The sequence below is a fragment of the Lactuca virosa genome, chromosome 7, assembly GCF_052849685.1.
Source record: "Lactuca virosa cultivar CGN04683 chromosome 7, Lactuca_virosa_CGN04683_v6, whole genome shotgun sequence".
NCBI classification, from domain to species: domain Eukaryota; kingdom Viridiplantae; phylum Streptophyta; class Magnoliopsida; order Asterales; family Asteraceae; genus Lactuca; species Lactuca virosa.
The window spans coordinates 215,139,954-215,162,703 of record NC_136432.1 but is presented as its reverse complement, the minus strand read 5'-3'; positions in this window follow the sequence as shown (position 1 = coordinate 215,162,703).

Here is a 22,750-nt window from a genome sequence, read left to right as displayed (position 1 = left end):
ATCTGTTCACAAAGGAATGACCATAGAGAGACATAGTATGCATGTATATAACATGGAATGACTGAAGTTTAATTCAAGTGTTTAATTGATTACTCGAAACATTTTACAATGAATAAAGTCTAATTAATATGGTGATTAAATAATAAGAGTTTTATTTATATTCAATAGTTTTGAGACCATAGTTAATTAGGTTATTATTCTGTTTCACTTTGCATGTTTTACTTCCTAAATAATTTGATTATTCGAAACTCCACAGTCGATTGTACTTTTGGAAGTGATTAGCGATTTAAGACTGTCATGAATTGAACTGTAGATTGTCTATGGAGATTAGGGATAGCAATTGTTTGTTGCAATGTTCATGAGTACTTGGAAAATAGGGTTTTTGAGTATTGGATAAACTCACGCTCAGATAATTACTTTATGGATTTTATCACGAGTAATTTTGAGATGATAATATATTATATTCTTGAAACAGAGATATATGAGTTGTTGTTTACAAGTCAGTTGTGCATTGATAATACATAAACACATCGGTAACTTGATGTTATAAAACGTATTGTTGTGCGTGATTTGATGATTTAATAGTGCAAGCATATAAGTCGAAGTTTATCTGTTCCTTTTGCCCTAACGGGAAAAGCGATATATGTGGGCCCCTCTATGATTTGGTGTCAACATCTAAAGCGCTTGGCCAAGCCTGGACTGAATTGATGTGTTCAATTGGTAGTCTGAATCAGTCGTCATAAATTGGAAATCAGGAAAACAAAACTTGGACAATGAGATTGATTATAATCTATGTCTCATGTCCGTACGATATATTGTACAATGGAGGAATATTTGATCACTTATCTTAGGACGTGTAACTGACTGGATCAGAGTTCGACATCGGCTTTGAGAGCTACAATTTGCTAATCAGTTTTAGAAGTTATACTGGCAACTATAGTTATTAGACTTATCCAAGTGACATCTAAAGCGCTTGGCCAAGCCTAGACTGAATTGATGTGTTCAATTGGTAGTCTGAATCAGTCGTCATAAATTGGAAATCAGGAAAACAAAACTTGGACAATGAGATTGATTATAATCTATGTCTCATGTCCGTACGATATCTTGTAGAATGGAGGAATATTTGATCACTTATCTTAGGACGTGTAACTGACTAGATCAGAGTTCGACATCGGCTTTGAGAGCTACAATTTGCTAATCAGTTTTAGAAGTTATACTGGCAACTATAGTTATTAGACTTATCCAAGTGAGAGACTGTTGGATTAGGTGTCTAAGCCCATAACTATAATTGGTATATACTTGAATTGATAGTAGCACAATCCTTTTGGGTTGTCCTCAAAACTAGCAATTAGACATGATGACTTTTGGAGAGAGAGGTTGAATTTATCATTTGATTAATAAATTGAAATAAATGATTTGTTAATATATTATGAGAATAATATATTAATTAGAAATAGCAATATTAATTAATATTTAATCAAAAAATAATTGGAATTAATTTTGAAATTAAAAGACGTAATTAAAAGTACAGAGGCTAAAGTACAATTGTTCAATAGTTAAGCAAGAGGTTCCAGAACCTTCCTATGGAAGGTTTGGACAAAATCTATATGGACTATAAAAAGACCTCTTCACCCTATGAATTTCGATCATCTGAAACCCTAAAGGGATAGCCAAAATTCCTAGCACTTCTCTCCTCTCTCATCCTCTTGCTTGTATTGGGTGTGAACCACTAGAGTTGAACATGACGCAACGGCGATGGGTAGAGCTACTTAGTGATTACGAGTGCGAAATATGCTATCATCCCGGCAAGGCCAATGTGGTAGCGGATGCCCTCAGTCGGAAAGAGTATTCAGGTCGTAGAGTGAAGGCACTGACAATGACCATCCACTCCCATTTATCCGCTCAAATCAGAGAGGCTCAGCTGGAAGCCTTTAAACCAGAGAACATGTCGGATGAAGCCTTGAGAGGAATGGAAAAGAACTTAGAGGTCAAGGGAGAAGGAGTTTATTATTTCATGAACCGGATCTGGACCCCGAAGTATGGCAGTTACAGGGAGGTTGTCATGAACGAAGCTCACAAGACTAGATACTCCGTTCACCCAGGTTCAGATAAGATGTATCTGGATCTCAAACAACTCTATTGGTGGCCGAACATGAAAGCAGAGATCGCTACCTTCGTGGGCAAGTGCCTGACTTGCGCTAAGGTGAAGGTGGAATATCAAAAGCCCTCAGGTCTACTTCAGCAGCCATAAATACCTAATTGGAAGTGAGAAAGGATTACGATGGATTTCATCACTAAGTTGCCCAAGTCTCCGAGTGGGCACGATGTCATTTGGATAGTTGTCGATCGATTGACTAAATCCGCCCATTTCCTACCAATCAAAGAAAACTTCAAGATGGAGAGACTGACACGAATCTACATTCGAGTGATATTCCACCTGCATGGTGTGCCTGTGTCCATTATCTCCGATCGAGATAGAAGATTTACCTCGAGATTTTGGCAGTCACTGCAGAAGGCTCATGGAACTAAGCTGGATATGAGCACAGCTTACCATCCACAGACCGATAGCCAGAGTGAGAGAACCATTCAAACATTGGAAGACATGTTGAGAGCATGCGTCATCGACTTTGGCACGTCGTGGGACACTCATTTGCCCTTGGTCGAATTCTCCTACAACAACAGCTACCATACCAGCATCAAGGCTGTGCCGTTCAAAGCCCTCTATGGCGTAAGTGCATATCCCCTCTGTGTTGGGCTGAGGTGGGTGACACGCAGCTAGTTAAGGGTCAAGTCCCCAATAGCACTCTCACAGGCCCCGAAATCATCCGAGAAACTACAGAAAAGATTGTACAAATCCGGGAACGACTAAAAACTTCAAGAGATAGACAAAAGAGCTATGCCGATAAGAGAAGAAAACCCTTGGAGTTCCAGGTTGGTGACCGTGTTCTTTTGAAGGTCTCACCCTGGAAAGGCATGATACGCTTTGGAAAGCATGGAAAGCTGAATCCGAGGTACATAGGACCATTCGAGATCCTCTCTAGGATCGGTCCCGTAGCATACAAACTTCATTTACCCCAAGAACTTAGCAACGTTCATCCTGTCTTCCACGTGTCGAACCTTAAAAAGTGCCTATCCGACGAAACCCTTGTGATACCTCTTGATGAGATCAAGATCAACGAGAACCTCAATTTCGTGGAAGAACCAGTCGAAATCATGGATCGGGAAGTCAAAACAACGAAACAAAGTCGCATACCGATAGTGAAGGTCCGCTGGAATGCCAAGCGGGGACCTGAATTCACTTAGGAGCGCAAAGACCAGATGAAATAGAAATACCCACACCTTTTTCCGAGTCCATGATTTGTATTCTGTGTTTGAATTTCGGGACGAAATTCCCTCTAACGGGGGGGATGATGTGACAACCCGAACCTTTTCCGTTACCGTTAGCCGATTTTCGTTAATAAAATTTGAATTTTATTGAGTTCCGTCAAATTCCTTTGGTTTGGAAAATCATTTAGTTATATAATTGAATTTTATATAAGAGTTGGAACTAAAATCATGCGAAAAACCCGAGTTTCCTTTGAAAAATCAATAGTTTTCGGCCTGAGTGGTGTTCACGGTCGTAAACCCGTTTACGGCTAGTGACTGGTGGCCCCCACCACCGACCATACCCCCAACCTATACATACGGGACTCCCACCTTCATTTGAACTTTCCTAGCTGGAAACTCTCTCATTCTCTCTCTCTACCTCTCAACCATAAACACCAAAACACCCTCTTTTCTTCCGAAAATCATCAAGAATCACCTTTGGAGGTTGTTTTGGAGCAGCTAAAACGCGTTTTTCATCGAATCCAACACCATTGTTCTTGAGTTTACAGCCGTACACCCTTCAAATCTTCAAATCTTCAAAGGTCGCAAACAGTTTGCGGCCGTACACCTTTCAAAGATTCATAAATCCTTCAAGAATAATATCAAAGTTGAGCAAGGAGATAGGAATCAGGTTAGCAAGAAAATTATAGCCTTCAATTTCTATCACACAATCCCTATAGACTTTATCAGCAAGCAATGATATATACTTCCCGCAGTATCTACATGAAATGGTTGCACGAGTGCATAGCAAGCAATTTGAAAGGAATGCGCAAATTCATGAGACACAAAAGAATCTGAGGCACCAGAATCAAATAAGATGTGAGCGGGTCTAGAGTTGACTAGAAATGTACCGGTCACAACATTCGGGTCTTCACATGCCTCTTCCGTGGTAATCTGAAATGCACGGCCTTTAGCTTTTGGTACCTCCTCCTTTTTAGTCGGAGTACTCTTTGGTAGTTGAACATGAGCTTGACTTCTCACCGGTTGTTGAACAAAAGCTTGACTTCTTGCCGGTTGTTGAACAGAAGCTTGACTTCCCGTCATTTGACTAGTAAGAGTATGGCAGAAACGCTTCCTGTGGCCAGCAACACCACAAGTAAAGCATGTAACATTCTTCATCGGGAAAACGGATTTCATGTGGCCTACTTCTCCACATCCATAACAGACCACTGATCCTTTTTCTAACCTACATTCGCCCCGATGATTCTTTCCACAATTTCGACACGATGGCGATTGAAAAGAAAAAGATTGTGATCTACCGCGGCCACGAGGGGTATTATGAGATTGCACTTGTTTACCGGGATCAGTTTGAATAGATTGAGTTGGTGGAATAGAGGAAACAAGAACAGTTCGATCAATACGTGGATGCTTCGGAACAGAAAGAGTGGCACCACGTATTTCTAAGTCATGCTCGCGCTTTCAGGCATACTCAACAGCTTTTTCAAATGACATAACATCCCGATTAGCCACGAAATCGCGGATTTCATACCGTAGTCCATCCAGGAATAACTGAATTTTATTGTCTTCAAAATGAATATACTTTGCAACAAACTGTGCTTTTTGATTGAATTGAGTTTCATAATCGATCATAGTCATTCCTCCCTGTTTAAGCTCGAGGAATTCGTTCTCCAATCTTCTCCTCATGTCTCGAGGACAATACTTTCCTAGCAAACGAGTTTTGAACATTTCCCAAGATAAATTCTCTTGGTCATACTCGTTGAGAGCTTCAAATGTTGCTTCCCACCAGACCAAAGCTTCTCCGATGAGCATTGCAGAAGCATAATTAGCTTTGTCTTCATTAACCACATGAGAAATACGGAATACTTTTTCTGTGTTCTGGATCCAGGTAAGAACAACAATGGGATTAAGAACACCTGAAAACTCTGTAGCGCCATTACTCTTGAAAATTTTGAATGAAGGACGTCTCACCTCCCCTTTTAAAGATTCTCTGAGGGCTTTCTCTTTGCCTTTATCACCATTCTTTTTGTGTTCTTCGAGAGTCTGCCGAATAACACCAGTAAGTTTACCCAAGAATCGCTCCTCACGAGGGCATGCTGGAGTATTTACTTCATCAGGACGAGGATCTCCACCCACTTCTGGTGTATGGCTACCCACTTGTTCAACCATTGTTCTGCAAATTTGAAGTAATATATTTTAGAATATTAGGATTTATCATTACCTAATAGTTTACTTAAATCTTTCCTATGGTTTGTATCCATATACTTACAATGAATCTGTTCATATATTGAACTTCTGATGGTTTAAGTCTAAATACCAATATGTGGTATTTAGTTCACTTAAACTACTGCTCTGGTACCATGATTGAAAGAATCCCTCTCTAAAATTTCATCATATTACTCCAAAACATGCTACATGCATATTCATAAAACAATATTTTACATTGATAGTTTAATTACAAAGGACTGAATACAAACCGACTAAGTTTTAGTATATTACATAACTACCCAGGAAATTATAATTTTATACATACACGATTGTTAGATACAAAAGTAATATTATTAACTATTCTAGATCTTCCAACAATATGTGTCTATACTGGATCCTTATTACCTGTAATAGTTAAACACTGAGGGGGATAAGCGGTGACGCTTAGTGAGTTCAAAAATAGATACAATATAACGTTATGCCATATATATACCAATATGACAGAAGCAAAGAGGAACAAAGAACAACAAAGGCATATGTGAATCATGTGACAAGCTTTCCATATCAACAAATGATCTGATTCAAAGATTTACAATCAATGAGATACAACAATTTCAACTTGATATACATCAACAAGACTTTAGCCCAAGTGGCACAGAAAATAAACGATTTCTGAATTAACATTTTGCTAGAATTTACAGGCTTTCAGTCCTATCTAGCATTCTGCCAGTGCCAAAGTGATGCTTACTCATTCACTTCATGGTCAAAGGCTACATACCAATACCCAAGTGATGCTTAGTCATTCACTTCGTGGTCAAAGGTATAGCTCATTATCATAATAACACGGGAAAGCACATAACACATATAACACATAGCATACAATTGTTCCTATAATTTGAACTCACCGTGAAATAACCGGAGGTTAAAATAGTAATTTGGGCAGCACTTCGTTCCTATAAATAACTTTCTTCAATGAAAACCGGGAGCTTTATTGAAAACCGGGTCTTGCGAGGGTTGAGCTTCAAACCGAAAAGATAAATTTCTCGGGGTCTTCGGGCACTTCGGGACGTTCTTCGGGTGTTAGGTAGGTTCTCGAGGCTTCGGGGGTTTAAAAGGGGCTTAAAATAAAGTTTAGTGTGGAAAAGTGTGGAAAATACCAACCAAAACCGGGAGGGTTCGCACCTCCCTCTTATATAGGGTGCGAAGGACCTCGGACCGAAGAAGATAAGGGACACGCGGCTCGGTTCGCAGGCGGACACGGGTCCGAACTCGGATGCACCACAGCGCTGAACACGTGTCGCATTCTCGGTGGTCCGTGCTTCGGATGCGAGGGGGTGTGACGCGCGTCGGATGACTCATCAGATCGGAACACGGGGTAGGCACGCGAAGAGGGGCGACATGGCCTAATCCGGACCTAGTGTTTGCAAGAATTTTCGAAATTTGTGCCCATATTTTCAAAATTTTATAACTTTCGCATATGAGCTCCGTTTTCGATGTTCTTTATATGCACGCGTAGGCGAGATTATACTCTACAACTTTCGTTTAGACTCCGTCGGCTAATTTTGACTTTATTTTTAATCTTATTATTTTTAACAGACTGGGACAGGAAAATCCGTTAAAAATTCATAACTTCTTCATCTGACGTCCGTTTTCGTCTGTCTTTTTACCGTTGTACTACTATTGACGAGACCGTCGATTCTTGTTTAGGTTGTGTGGGCTAAAAATCACTCGATCTTTATTTCGAGTTTTTTAGTTGTATACTGCTATACTGAAACTTAGAAAAATCATAACTTCCTCATACGAAGTCAGATTTTGACGTTCTTTTTATGAAAATTCTCGGTTTAACGAATAATAACACTTTCATTTAGATCACTAAGGCTAAAAATTAGTTTATTAAAAACTCACTTTTTACGCTAAATAGTGTTTTGTCAGTTTTGTCGCGGATCTTTGATTGGTCATAACTTCTTCGTTATAACTCGGATTTCGATGAGGTTTTCGCCTAAATGTTTCTAACGAGATAATCTACAACTTTCAATAACATTATTTTTATTTATTTCCAACTTTATATTTTCGTTAATTTCAATATTTGACTTTTGATTGTAATCTCATAAGACTTCCAATACTTCCCGAATGATTCTAAACATAGTTTTACTTCAATTCTTCATAAAACTATCTTGTTAGAACTCAACACTCAAAAAAATATAATATTATTTATTTTAAAAAAAAACACGATAATTGTACATGTATGTTACATGCTAGCCATAGTTGCATTTCATGATTATGAAATATGGCAAATGGATGTCAAAACCGCTTTCCTTAATGGGAAGTTGGCTGAAGATGTTTACATGAGTCAGCCAGAGGGTTTTGTCGATGCAAAGTACCCTAATAGAGTGTGTAAGCTTGAGAAATCCATTTTCGGATTGAAACAAGGATCTCGCAGATGGAATCTTTGTTTCGATGAGAAAGTCAAAGAGTTTGGTTTTTCGAGAAGCGGGGATGAGCCCTGCGTATATGTCAAAGCTAGTGAGAGTATATTTAGCTTCCTTGTATTGTATGTAGATGACATACTGCTCATAGGAAACGACGTCCCAACTTTGCAGGATGTTAAGTCCTGGCTTGGGAAGTGTTTGGCTATGAAGGACCCTGGGGAAGCTGCTTACATTCTAGGGATAAGGATATTGAGAAACAGGAGTAAAAGACTAATAGGACTTAGTCAAAGTACCTACTTGGACAAGGTGTTGAAAAGTTTCAGCATGGAGAATTCCAAGAAAGGTGAATTGCCCATTCTGAACAATACCAAATTGAGTATGACTCAGAGTCCGAGTACCGATGTCGTAATAGCATAAATGAGTCGAATACCATATGCTTCCGCAGTTGGCTCGATCATTTATGCTATGACTTGTACTCGCCCTAATGTAGCCTTTGCTTTGAGCATGGTTACTCGAAATCAAGGGAATCCTGGTAAAGCTCACTGTACGGCAGTTAAGAACATTCTTAAGTACCTGCGAAGGACTAAGGACTGGGTCCTTACCCTCAGTGGGAGTGATGACTTGAGAGTGACAGGGTATAGTGACGCCAGCTTTCAGACCGATGGAGATAATTTCCGCTCTCAGTCGGGCTGGGTATTTACCCTAAATAGAGGAGCAGTAACATGGAAAAGTTCCAAACAGGAGACTGTAGGTGATTCAACGTGCGAATCAGAGTACATAGCAGCAAGAGAAGCGTCGAAGGAGGCGATATGGCTAAAGAACTTCATCGGAGACCTTGGAGTTGTACCAACTGTAAAGGAGCCTATGGATATTTTATGTGATAGCGAGAGTATGGTCGCCTTAACCAAGGAACCAAGGGATCATGGCAGATCCAGGCACATAGACAGAAAATATCACTTCATAAGACATCGGATTGAAGAAGGACTCCTCGTAATAAAGTGGGTATCGTCAGAGGAGAACTCAGCAGATCCCCTTACGAAGGGACTAAGTAGGGTTAAGCACTTGCAGCATGCTAGAAGTATCGGGCTGAAGGACGATATTAGTTTTAGTGATTAGATAGAAATTTAGAAACTTGTAATAGCTAAAATGTAATTGACATTTGATGATTGAATAAAAGGAGGTTTATTTATAAGTAAAGTTACTATCTTGTGTCAATTGTTTACTATTGTTTCACTTTTGCATGTTTTGACTTCCAGAATAATAAGATTATTCAAACTATCCACAGTCGATCATACTTTGGAAGTAGGTTATGAGGCTAGACTGTCATGAATGGGTTTGTAAGATTGTCTAAGGTGTTGGACATAGCAAAAGTTTGCTACAACATTCATGAGTGCTCTTGAAATAAGATTTGAGTATTGGATTAAACCCACGCTCACATAAATCACTTCATGGAATTTATCACGAGTGATTGTGAGACGATAATATTGTATAGTCTTCAAACGGAGATATATGAGTTGTTGATTACGAGTTGGTTGTGCATTGATAATACGAAAACGCATCAGTAACTTGATGTTATAAAAAGTATTGTTGTGTATGATTTAACGAGTAGTTAGTAAAAGCATATAAGTCGAAGTTTATCTGTTCCTTTTATCCTAAGAGGATTAAAAGCGATATCTTGGGCCCCTCGATGATTTTGTTTTGACTTATGTGTCGGGCCCGGTCAGGACTCAATTGATGTGTTCAATTAAGTTCTTTGTCAAACAAATCAGAAATCATGAAACAAACTGCTGGACAATAATTATGACTATGTTCCATGTATTTGTCTGCATGATATCTTGCTAATAGGATTTTGAAGTTGCATTGGCAGTTATAGTTATTAGAATTATCCAAGTGGTGTATTGGGATTGACCATTAAGTCCTTAATAGAACACCAAAAGTGATTTAAAAGCTATTATGATCAATTTTCCCAAATCTGTCCTCCAACTTCTAAAATCCGTGCAAGTCAATAAGAACACCTAAGAATCATGAGACTTAGTTTTCTGGAAATATTAGTCTGTCTAGTTTCTTCAAACTTTGAATCACATTTCGAAATTCCAAATCCTTAAGGGGTAAAATTTGCAATCTTCTCAAGTTGGTCCATGTTGTCACAGATTTCATGCATTGTCTTCAAAAAATCATAATAAATTCATCAAAACTCCAAATGCCAAAATTCCAAAGCCTATAGTTAGATATGGATGTATAGTTTCCCAAATATGAAGGGTCTGATGTAATTCGTAGTATATTAGTACAGGTTATTCCAATAGTGTTGAGTGGTCCAGAAAGTGACAGCTTAAAGTTACTAACTTGTAAATTTAACATAAAATCAACCAAAAATCATTAGAATGCGATCTTTATATTCCTGAAAAGATAAAAGGGGGAATTAACAATGTTATTTTATCAAAATTTAGTAATGGGTTGAAAGGTAATAAAACAGATCCCAAACAGAGCACTACAATCAAAGAGAAAATAAGAAAATATGTGCATAAGTTTTATAAGAGTAATACAACAAAGCACAAGCTAAACAATGTTATAGTTGATGTGTAGGTTCTCAGAAAGGAAAGGATTCATCTATCTCACGCTAGCTAATTTTCAGGTTCAAGGAGGTTAGCTACAGTAACTCTCATATTATGTAAGTATTACTTGTTTTATGTTATTGTTAATGGATACCCTAATCCGGTAGAGTGAACAAGGTAAGGCAGAATGTAGTTTGTTCTCTAGTGAGACAAGGAAACAAGATTCATTTCCGTGTTCTCGATTCGTTAGTTGTTCTCGTGTATTAAATCACATGTGATTATATGATCTAATCACATATGACTTATATGCACAAGATTCATTTTTGTGTTTTCGATTCAATAGTTGTTATTTGTCCATATTAATCATATAGTATGTGATTAAATATATAAAATGACATATGATTAAATACATGATAAAAAATATTGAATTGAGAACGTGAATTTGAATCTTATTCATATAAATCATATGTGATTAGATACGTATAATCACATATAATTAAATACACGAGAACAACTATTGAATCGAGAACACGAAAATGAATATTGTCCACATAAATCATATGCGATTAGATACATATAATAACATGTGATTATGTGTATCTAATCACACATGATTTATGTGGCTAAGATTCATTTTCGCGTTCTCGATTCAATAATTGTTTTTTTTCACTTTAATCATATGTGATTAAATACATTTAATCGGATGTGATTATATGTTTCTAATCACATATGATTTTATTTGGAAAAAATGAATTTTGTCTGTATAAATCATATGTGATTAGATACATACAATCACAAATGATTATATACACGATAACAAATATTGAACAAAGAACACAAAAACAAATCTTTATCCAAATTATAATATGTGATTAAATACATTTAATCACGTGTGATTGTAGGAATCTAATCGAATGTGATTTATGTGGACACAATTCATTTTTGCTTTGTCGATTCAATAATTGTTCTCATGTATTTTATCACATGTGATTATATGTATAATCGTATGTGATTAAGTACATGAGCACAACTATTGAATCAAGAAGGCAAAAATGAATTTTGTCCACCTCAAATCATATGTGATTATATACATATAATCACATGTGATAAAGTACACAAAAGCAATTATTCAATCGAAACCACAAAAATAAATATTGTCTAAATAAATTATATATGATTAAATACATATAATCACATGTGATTATATGTATCCAATCATATATGATTTATGTGGATAAGATTCATTGTCACATTCTCGATACAGTAATTGTTCTTTGTCAACTGTAATCATATATGATTAAATACATATAATCACATATGATTATATGTATCTAATCACATATGATTTATATGGACAAAAAATAATGATGTCTATATAAATCATATGTGATTAGATACATATAATCACATATGATTATATACTCGAGAACAACTATTGAATCGAGAACACAAAGATAAATATTGCCCACATATAGCATATGTGATTAAACGCATATAATCACATGTGATTATATGTATCTAATCACATAGAATTTATGTGGAAAATATTCATTTTCGCGTTCTCGATTCAGTTGTTGTTCTTGTGTATTTAATTACATGAGATTATATATATCTAATAAGATATGATTTATATGGACAATATTCATTTTCGTATTCTCGTTCAATAGTTGTTCTTGTACATTTAGTCACATATGATTTCTGTACACAAGATTCATTTTCACGTTTTTATTCAATAGTTTTTCTTTTTCCACATTAATCATATGTGATTAAATACATACAATCACATACGATTAAATACATAAAAAAAATATTGAATCAAAAATGCGAAAAAGAATATTATCAATATAAATCATATGTGATTTGATACATATAATCACATGTGATTAAGTACATGAGTACAACTATTCAATTGAGAAAAAAATAATGAATCTTGTGCACATAAATCATATGTAATTAGGTACATATAATCACATGTGATTATATGTATTTAATCATATATGATTTTTGTGGACAATATTCATTTTTGCGTTTTTAATTCAATAGTTGGTCTCATGTATTTAATCACATACGATTTATATGAAAAAAAATTGTTTTCACGTTCTTGATTCAATAAATCATATGTATGAAATATATATAATCACATGTAATTATATACACGAGAATAACTATTAAATCAAGAACATTAAAACAAATTTATGTCTACATTAGTCATAAGTGATTAAATACTTATAATCACATGTGAAAAGAATATTGTCCATATAAATCATATGTGATTAAATACAAATAACCACATGTGATTATATACACATAATCACAGGTGGTTGTGATGGGTGGTGGTGGTGTGTAGTGATGTTTGGTGGTGGTAGGTGGTAGGTGGTGGTGGTGGTGGTGAAGGGTGGTGGGGGTGACATGTAGGGTGGTGATTATAGTGGGTGGCAGGTGGCGATGGCGAGTGGTGGTGATGGGTGGTGGAGACAGGGTGAAGGTGAAGGTGATAGGTGGTGGTGGTGGGTGGGTGGGTGGGGGTTGGTGGTGAGGGTGGTGATGGTGTATGGTGGTTTTGGTGGGTGATGGGGGGGGGGGGGTGATGGTGGCGGGTGGTTGTGATAGGTGGTGAAGGTGGGTGGTGGTGGTGGGTGGTTGTCGGTAGGGGTGGCAATTGTTAACACGACACGACAAAAATACACGACACGAAACGAAATTGGGACGAAATTGAAATTCGAATTCGTGTTCGTGTCGTGTTCGTGTCAAGTGTAAAAAACACGATGTCGTGTTATGTCGTGTTCGTGTTCAAAATTCAACACGAAATTGACACGATTTAGCATTTATTTGTCGTGTTTTTCGTGTTATGTATGATTAAGTATTAATTAAATAAACTAATTGTTATATTATGTTATCTTTTTCGTGTCGTGTCGTGTTTTTTGTGTTTTAATTGGTTCGTTTTCGTGTTAGTTAAAAAAAACACGACATCGTGTCGTGTCGTGTTCGTGTCACAAAAAACCTTGTCGTGTCGTGTCGTGTCAGACAGAAACACGACACGATGGCCCGATTTGCCACCCCTAGTTGTCGGTGGTCGGTGGTTTTGGTGGGTGGTAGGTGGAGATGATGGTGGCGGGTGGTGGTGATAGGTGGTAGTAGTCGGTGGTGATGGGTGGTGGTTATGGGTGGTGGAGGCGGGTGGTGGTGATGGGTGGTGGATGGTAGGTGGTGGTAATGACGGGTGGTAGTGATGGTGTGAGGTGGTGGAGGTGAGTGGTAGTGATAGGTGGTGGTGGTCGGTGGTGATGGATGATGGAGGCGGGTGGTGGTGATGGGTGGTGGGTGGTGGTTGGTGGTAATGGCAGGTGGTGGTCATAATGGTGGGTAGTGGGTGGGTGGCAGTGATGGGTGGTGGAGGTGGGTGGGGGTGATGGGGGCAGGTGGTGGTGGTGATGGGTGGTGGTGGTCGGTGGTGATGGATGGTGGTGGTGGGTGGTAGTGATGGGTGGTGGGTGGTAGTGGCGGGGGGTGGTCATAATGGTGGTTAGTGGCTAGGTGGTAGTGATGGATGGTAAAGGTGGGTGGTGGTTGTAGTGGGTGGTGGGGATGATGGTGGGTGGTGGGTGGGGGTGATAGTGGCGGGTGGTGGTGGTCGGTGGTGATGGGTGGTGGTGGTGATGGGTGGTGGTAATGGCAGGTGGTGGTTATAGTGGTGGGTGGTGGAGTTGGATAGTGGTGGTGGGTGGTTGGTGGTTGTGGTGGGTGGTGGTGGTGGTGGCGGGTGGCGGGTGGTGGTGATGGGTGGTGGTAGATGATGGTCGTGGTTGGCGATGGCAGATGGTGGTGATGATGTTAGGTGGTGGGTGGGGGTGGTGGTGATGGGTGGTGGAGGTGAGTGGTGGTGACAGGTGGTGGTGGTGGATGATATTGTTTGGGTGGTGAGTGGTGTTGGTTAGTGGGTTTTTTTTTATTTTTTTTACTTATTTCTTGGTTTATATTCATATTATATGATGATTTTAATTTAAAAAAATTATGTTGTCAAATTTTGTTCTCAAATGTTTTTCGCAATAAGATATGTTCTCGATTGAACGCTCCCTATATATATATATATATATATATATATATATATATATATATATATATATATATATATATATATAGAGAGAGAGAGAGAGAGAGAGATGAGGGGTTTAATTGAAAAAAAAAATGTTGAGAATGAGGAAATCATTTTCAGCCACTCATTTATTTTTGGCACAAAAACCTCCGTCGTACCAGCGGAAATGGGAAATGAATAGATATGTGTTTTCCAACAAAACATATTTCCCTAAACTAATGCTAATCATTACCTTAATATATACAAAAACATAATTTTTTTCTTTTTTTTAATTTTTAAGAAGCTATTTTTATCGAAAAATGATTTTAAATATACCAAAATTCATGATTTTTTATTCGCTACAAATAAACATCCATATTGATATAGTTTTAAGATAAAATAAAAAATTTATTTTTTTATATTTTCAGCTATCGTTATTCATAAGTGAATAAAAATGCATCAGGTTTTATTACAGTACATTCGTTATTCACTTATGAATAAAAAGTATGATTAATTTTTTTTACAATTTAAGTATCATTCATATATGAATATAGTATTTAATAAACATAGTATATTCATATTTAAATATTAGACGACGCATTCACTTGTGAATATTAACATAGTATATTCACTTGTGAATATTAGATGGTATATTCACTTATTAATATTAAATGATATTTTCATATGTGAATATTACATAGTATTACATGGTATATCACATGTGAATATTACATAGTATATTCACTTGTGAATATTAGATGATATATTCACTTATGAATATTACATAGTATATTCACATATGAATATTACAAGGTATATTCACTTGTGAATATATTCACTTATGAATATTAGAAGGTATTTTCACAAATATATATAATTTTTATATGTTATTCACATATGAATAACATACAGACTTGCATATTTGTTTTGTGTTTTTAATAATCATATACCGATTTAGGTGAGAAAACATATTCATATGTGAATATAACGTGGTAATTTAGTTTATGCATTTCATCAAACAGTTGGAGTGCATACAAGTTAACTATTTTAAAAATGTTAAAAACATGATACTTCCAATTCAAGTTATCAATTCCAAATCATCATATACTTCCGATTTCGACTTCAGATGCGACATCCTATGTCTGATCGATTTCTCATTTTGACGTTGATTTCCGAAAATCCAATTGGGAACCTGTGAGTACCGATTCCGAGTCCTTCAATGTCGACTGTGACTGGGAGTCCAGAACTCCGATTCCAATTTCATGAACAACAAAGAAATTCTGATTCCAACTGAGTTCGTTCGCGAATCTGGGAAATTCCAGTTCCAAATCTGTTATGAACTTTAACAAATGCTTGCAAGCTACGAACATTCGAAGTATTCAACAAAGAAATCGATGAAAATGATGAATTTGGGTTGCAAATCTGTCTTGAATGACGAACCTCCCAGCCACGAATATCGATGATTGATTAACACTGGATGACATTGATGATGGTTTAGTTGAAGAAATCTGGATGATTGTTGAAGGTTGGAGGATAAATTTTGATGATGAACGAACTGTTATCGAATTCTCTATAGTTACATATTTGAGATTGAAGGTTATTAACATATTTACAAGTTTGTCACCGTGTCTTTTTATTCTTGGATTAAATGAGTGGCTGAGAATGATTCCCCCATTCTCAACCTTTTTTATTTTATCAATTGAACTTACCTATATATATATATATATATATATATATATATATATATATATATATATATATATATATAATTTACTATCAAGTCTTTATGTTTTGATCCTATTAACAATTTAGTCTTTTTCTTTTTTTAGTAAATTAATTCTCATAAAGTTCATTATCTAAAATAAATAGTATCTGGACAATATTTCTCAAGTTTATTTGACTTTGATTTATGTTTTGAATTTAACACTATATTTAAATTGACAAATTAAATATACCTGACTAACAATTATAAATTTGTATATTTTAAAAGATAATGTTTTACTTCCGATTTAAATCAATTTAAATATTTAGGTTGAAAATTAAAATATTAATATTAAAATTAAAATAATAAATAAATTTAATGTAATGATAACAATAAGATTTTTATCAAATGAATGATACACTTATTTTATTTTTATTTAACAAGTTAAATGTTTTCAATATAATAGTTATTATTTGAATTAAAAGTAAAAATTAGAAAATAAAAAATAAAATAAAAATGAAATATGAAACATAACACAACACACATTGAAATGTAGATAATGAAAATGATGTGATAATAATATGCCCATCAAAAAAGATATAATACATATCCTTAGGCCATCTCCAACCCACCCCCAAACTTCATTTATTCCTCCGTTTTTTCTCTCATTCTTCTTCAACCCTATCCATTTTCATCTCTATTTTTGGAGATATGAATAGTATTCCCCCATATATGGGGAAATACTATTCATATCTCCAAAAATGGAGGTGAAGTTTGGTTGCCAATTTTAGTCTCTCTTATTTTTATTTTATACATTTCTAGTTTATTTTATCTATTAATTATAATTTAAATGCAATATTTAATATTTATAATATCATGTTATATACTAATTTATATTAATTATTCATAAATATAAATTTTAATTAGTAGAGAGGTGTATTTGACAATATATAAGTTATAAAAATAGAATATTCTAGGAATATACTTTTTGGGGTAAAAAATGAGATAGAAAATGGAGTAGGGTTGGAGATGAAACACTATTTACTCCATTTTTTACTTCATTTATAGGGAAAAAAATAGAAACGAGTTGGAGATGGTCTTATATTTGCAACTAATCATATATACTAATATATAAGCCCATAAAATAATTAAAAGCCAAAGACCCATGGTAGATTCCTCCATCAATAATTTGCAAGTCTTTTAAAGAAGTGGTAAAAAAATGTAATATGGCACATAAAACATACATAGAAATTTAAACATCAACATGATTGTATTAAAAGCTGGGGAAAATAATAATATTATTGGAAGAAAAAAATCTTTAAAAAAGGTAACAACTTCGGAGTACAATGAGATGGGAAACAGTGGGCCTTGATTTGTGGTAAAATCCATAAATGCTGAATTAAATAACTACCCAATAATCTGACTCATCAATAATAAATTATTTTATAACAATACTTACGTCAATAAAGCATCTTTGTCATACGTAATCACTAATCAAAAACCGAAATGGTTTAACTTTTCCCTATAAAAAAAAAGTTATTTCCACAAAAGACCCTATATTCTGATTTTTTTTCTTTTTAAACCTAAATTTTTTTTTTTTCGAAAAAGACCCAACTTTTATATGTTACTTGTTATTTCAGACCTAGCAGGTCACCAATAGGTAAATTATGTATTTTTGTTTCATAAAAGACCCTATATTTTGTAGTTGTTTCCATTTTAGACCTAAAATATTTTTTTTTTCAAAATAAACTCAACTTTAAAATTGATTATAATCTTCAAGACCAAATATATAAGGTAGTTGTTGACTACACCGAAAAAGAAAGTATACATGTATACACTAAAAAATGTTATCTAATCTATTATCTTTTGAACGAATATAATCTAAAAGAATTTGTAAAATTTTATTTTTGTCTAAAAGATATAATTAAACTTTATCTTGGATATATATTATATCATTAAACATGATATATTGTTTATAGAAAATGTTATTATTACCGATAATAAAAAGTTTGATGTTAATTTGATATTTTTTGATAACATGGATAATACATGGTTAAGAAGAATCTTTTAGCATAATAACAAAAAAAATTATTTCCATTAAATCGGTGTAGTTAAGTACCTTATACAACTAGTGTTAAAGGTTGTAACCAATTTTAAAGTTGAGTTTATTTTGAAATAAAAAAAAACATTTTAGGTCTAAACTGGAAAAAAGTACAAAATGTAAGGTTTTTTATGAAATGAAAATACTTGATTTCCCTTTTGGTAACCTCCTGAGGTCTAAAATAACAAGTAATAGGTAAAAGTTGGGTCTTTTTCGGAAAAGAAAAAAAATTTAGGTCTAAAAAGAAAAAGAATCAAAATATAGGGTCTTTTATGGAAATAACCCTAAAAAAACGAAAGAGTATACAAAAAAACTGAAATGAGGAAAAAGAACAAATTTAAACAAATAATCTTTTGACAAGGTTTTGATAAAAATTAGTCCAAATGTCTTTTACCACGGATTTATTAATTATATGCTTTCGAAAAATTTATGTAACATCTTATTAAATATGAGTAAATTATAAATTTGTTCTAAATGGTTTACCAAAAAATATAATTTGAGTTATGTTTTTTTTTTCCACTGAGTTGGTACAAAATTAAAATTTCCATACATATTTTATTATTTAAAATTAAAAATATCTCGCTCACCTTACTTTCATACTCCATCACAATTCACATGCTCCTTGTCTCCCTCCCTCTGTTATTCTCTCCAAACATACAGGAAATGATTCATTTCTAGTTTTCGATCAAGAACAACCAACATGAACTTTCTAAGCGAACCATCATCGGCCACCTTCGTACATTGTTGAATACCTTCGCCTACCATTAGCAAACTCATGCAATCGCTTATGTGTCCTCTGCACATTGTCGCCGTCTTCTAAGCTCTAACCCTAGTGCCACATTGTCTGAGCTTTAACCAAATCATTGCCGCCTTGAGCTCTAACAAAATCTACAAACAAGATCTGCAAAACGTTGCCTAAAACCCTAGTCAATGTCTCCAACCCAACGACCTCTGCACCCCACCTTCGTCTAAGCACTAACTTTAGCATCGTCGTCGTCTAAGCTCTAACCCTAGCGTCGTCGTCACCTTAGCTCTAACAAAATCTCCTCCAATTTTCGTGTTTGAGCATGATGATTTCACTTCTTGATTTACACCTAGTTCTACACCATAATTTGTTTCTAGACAATCTTTTCAAATACTAGTTTTATTTTCCGGATTATTACACTTGTTTGAAATTGTTACAAAGCAACATGCTTAAAAAACCATTCATGCAATCATTATAGAGAAAAAAAATGACTGAGATATAGAAAGAGAGAGATATAGAGAGGTAGGGTGGGGTAGCTGTGGAAGTGAGGTGAGTGGTAAATATAACTTACGTGAGGAGCATGTGACCCATTTAACTAGAAAAAATAACAACAGTTAACTTGAGGTACCAAATCTGCACGGTATTTAAAATTTTGAACATGATGTACATAATTTTTTTTGGACTCAAGCTGTATTTTTTAGGATACCACATAGACCATTGATCATTTTCATTGTCTATTTCTGTAATTATTTAAAAAAAATAATACCTATTTTTATAGGGACCGTTTTTTTGGAATTCTTAATTTCTTCTTGGGATTTTGTTGTAACTTTGTAAATCTGACTATCTTTATACTACTTCATATAGGATCCGTAATTCTTTTCCAAAGATTATGTTTCTAACTTTGTGACCGAGCGTAAGTAATTTTATAATACCTTTTGGAAAAATGCTTTTTATTTCCTCCATTATAAGTATATAACCATTAACTTCAATTCTCCAAAATGGGCTTCCCGTTTGATAGCTTCTGTCTGGAAAAGTACTCTCTTGAAAAGTGTTGTCTGGGAAAGAAACCATATTGTTTGACTGTACATCTGACCGACTGTGTTGAATGATGAAAAATGATCATATTACCATGCTATTGTATATTGTGATGGATGAAGTTGTTGAATAATTATAAAAACATACAAATTATCATATAAAATCAAAATTACACAATAATCATTTAAAAATCCAAATACAAATTGTCATACAAATTAATTAAACATAAATCAATTAAAATCCAAATAAAATGTATATTAGGTTGTTTTTAGTTCATTGTTTTTCAAGTTGACGTTACGTTGTTATTCTTTCTAACTATTTTAGTTTTTTTATATAACCCAACATGTGATTCTTGACCCAGTTTATGTCCGATAGTGGCGGGATGGATGAGATTTTTTATAATAAATTAGGATGGTGGTGGTGTTATAAAAAAAATTAATCCAATAAAAGTAAATTAAAAAATTAACTAAAAGAAATTAATAATCTAATAAAGTAATATTTATTAATATATAATAAGCTAGTAAAAAAGTAATAATCCAATAAAAAAGAAATTAAAAAATATTATTTAAAAAGTAATAATAATAATCCAAGAAAGAAAGAGGCGAGGTTTGGGGCACAATTGTTTTTCCCGCCAATTCAACCAGAAAGATATGGTGTTGTGACTTTATGGGAAAAAACATATATTACTAGGATAGATCATTTTTTTATGCAAATCAAACAGTCTTTCCGGTCCATTCAGTCATAAAGATTTGTTTGGCTCTGAAAAGATGTGTATCAAACGGAACCTAAGTTTTTTATGCATATAAAATATTTTCACTTATTTTTTCTTAGAATTTTTTATTTTATTTTTTGGTGAAATATTTCTCAAGACTTTGTTTTAACATTTGCCTTTAAACTAGTTAAAAAAATTTATTTTATTTTTTGGTCAAATCAAGTCAACATTTGCCTTTAAACTAGTTAAAATATCATGCTTTATTTAGAAGGTAATTTTTTACTTTAAGGACTAATTGAACATAAAAAATATTTGAATGATTAGATGTGTAAATTTATCAAAGTTTATTATGCTACAATGTAAAAAAACTTTTTTTTATTTGGTATTTTTGCAGGTTTGACCAACAATTTTTTTTTTTTCAGAACGTTGTTTTGGTAAAATCTCTCAATTTAAGAGCTCATTTCAGCGATATAAAATCTCAATTTTGATTTGAAAATAGTCTTTGATGATTAATACCCAAAAAAACATTAAAAAACTTTCTTTGACAAAACTCCATGATTTCCAAGGTGAACCAAACATGTGAATTTGTTGTGACAGTTTCAAATGCAAACCAACCTTGTAATTTATTATTATTATTTTTTCTTTTTTTTTGCGTATCAAACATGTGGAAAAAACTGAGATGCACTTTTGGCAATTTCGCAAGCCTAACAACCGAGTCTATGAATATTATGGTTACTTTGGAATTATTATTTTTTTGGAAATTCTTCAAAAAGTTTCGATATTTGAAGAAAATTTTAATAAAGTCTTAATTTTTTTTTTAAACATAAAAGTCAGGACTATTTAACTTTTTAAATAGAAAATCCCAAAAAACCGTCTAATTTATTCATTTTAGCTCTTTTGACCTGTTCTGCAGGTCATGTGACCGAATCGTTAATTTTTCCAAAGTAATAACATTTTTCTGCAGATTTCGTCATACAAATACATATAATTAGGGGTGAGCAAAAACCGCACGACAACTAAAATTAACCGCAAAACTTTATAAAACCGCAACCGATAAACCGCAACCACAATAAAAACCGATGGTGAGGTTTTTCTGTTTTTCAAAAACCGCAAATTTGTGGTGCGGTGTGGTTTTTAGTTTTCAAAAACCGCATAGTACCGCATATATTATATATAATTTTTTTATTAATTATTAATATATTAAATATTAAAAATAAGATAAGTTTCATGGATGGAAAAATGATAAGTTCTAGAAAACAAAAGTGTTCATTTTTTTGTTATGTTTAACTTTGAAAAATAATGAAATTTCACAATTTTAAGATATTTATCGTTAATTACTAGTGATTTCACGTTTTTAAGATATTAATTGTTTGTGATTTAAGTTAATTGTCTTATACCTTATTCTTTTTTATTATTACAAGTAAGTAGATTTGAGACCCATGTATTACATGAGTTTACTTAAAAGAAAAACTAAATACAAAATTCTAAACATTTGAGAAGTTGAATTTATAAGAAAAGTGAAAAAATATTGAATTATAAAAATTAAAGTGTTTTTTTTTCTTTTAAATTTAAACAAATAATTTAGAAACTTGGAATCCCTATCAGAAACAATTGTTTTAGGAATACCATGCAAACGAACCACCTATTTAAAGTACAAATCAGCCACATTAGATGCATCATTGGTTTTATGACATGGCACAAAGTGAGCCATTTTTGAAAACCTATCCACCACCACCATAATGGAATCCTTCCCCCTTTGAGTTCTAGGCAAAGCCATAATGAAATCCATGGACACATCTTCCCAAGGACGAATAGGAACTGGCAAAGGAGTGTAAACACCATGCTTGGAAGTTGTTTTCGCCATGTGACA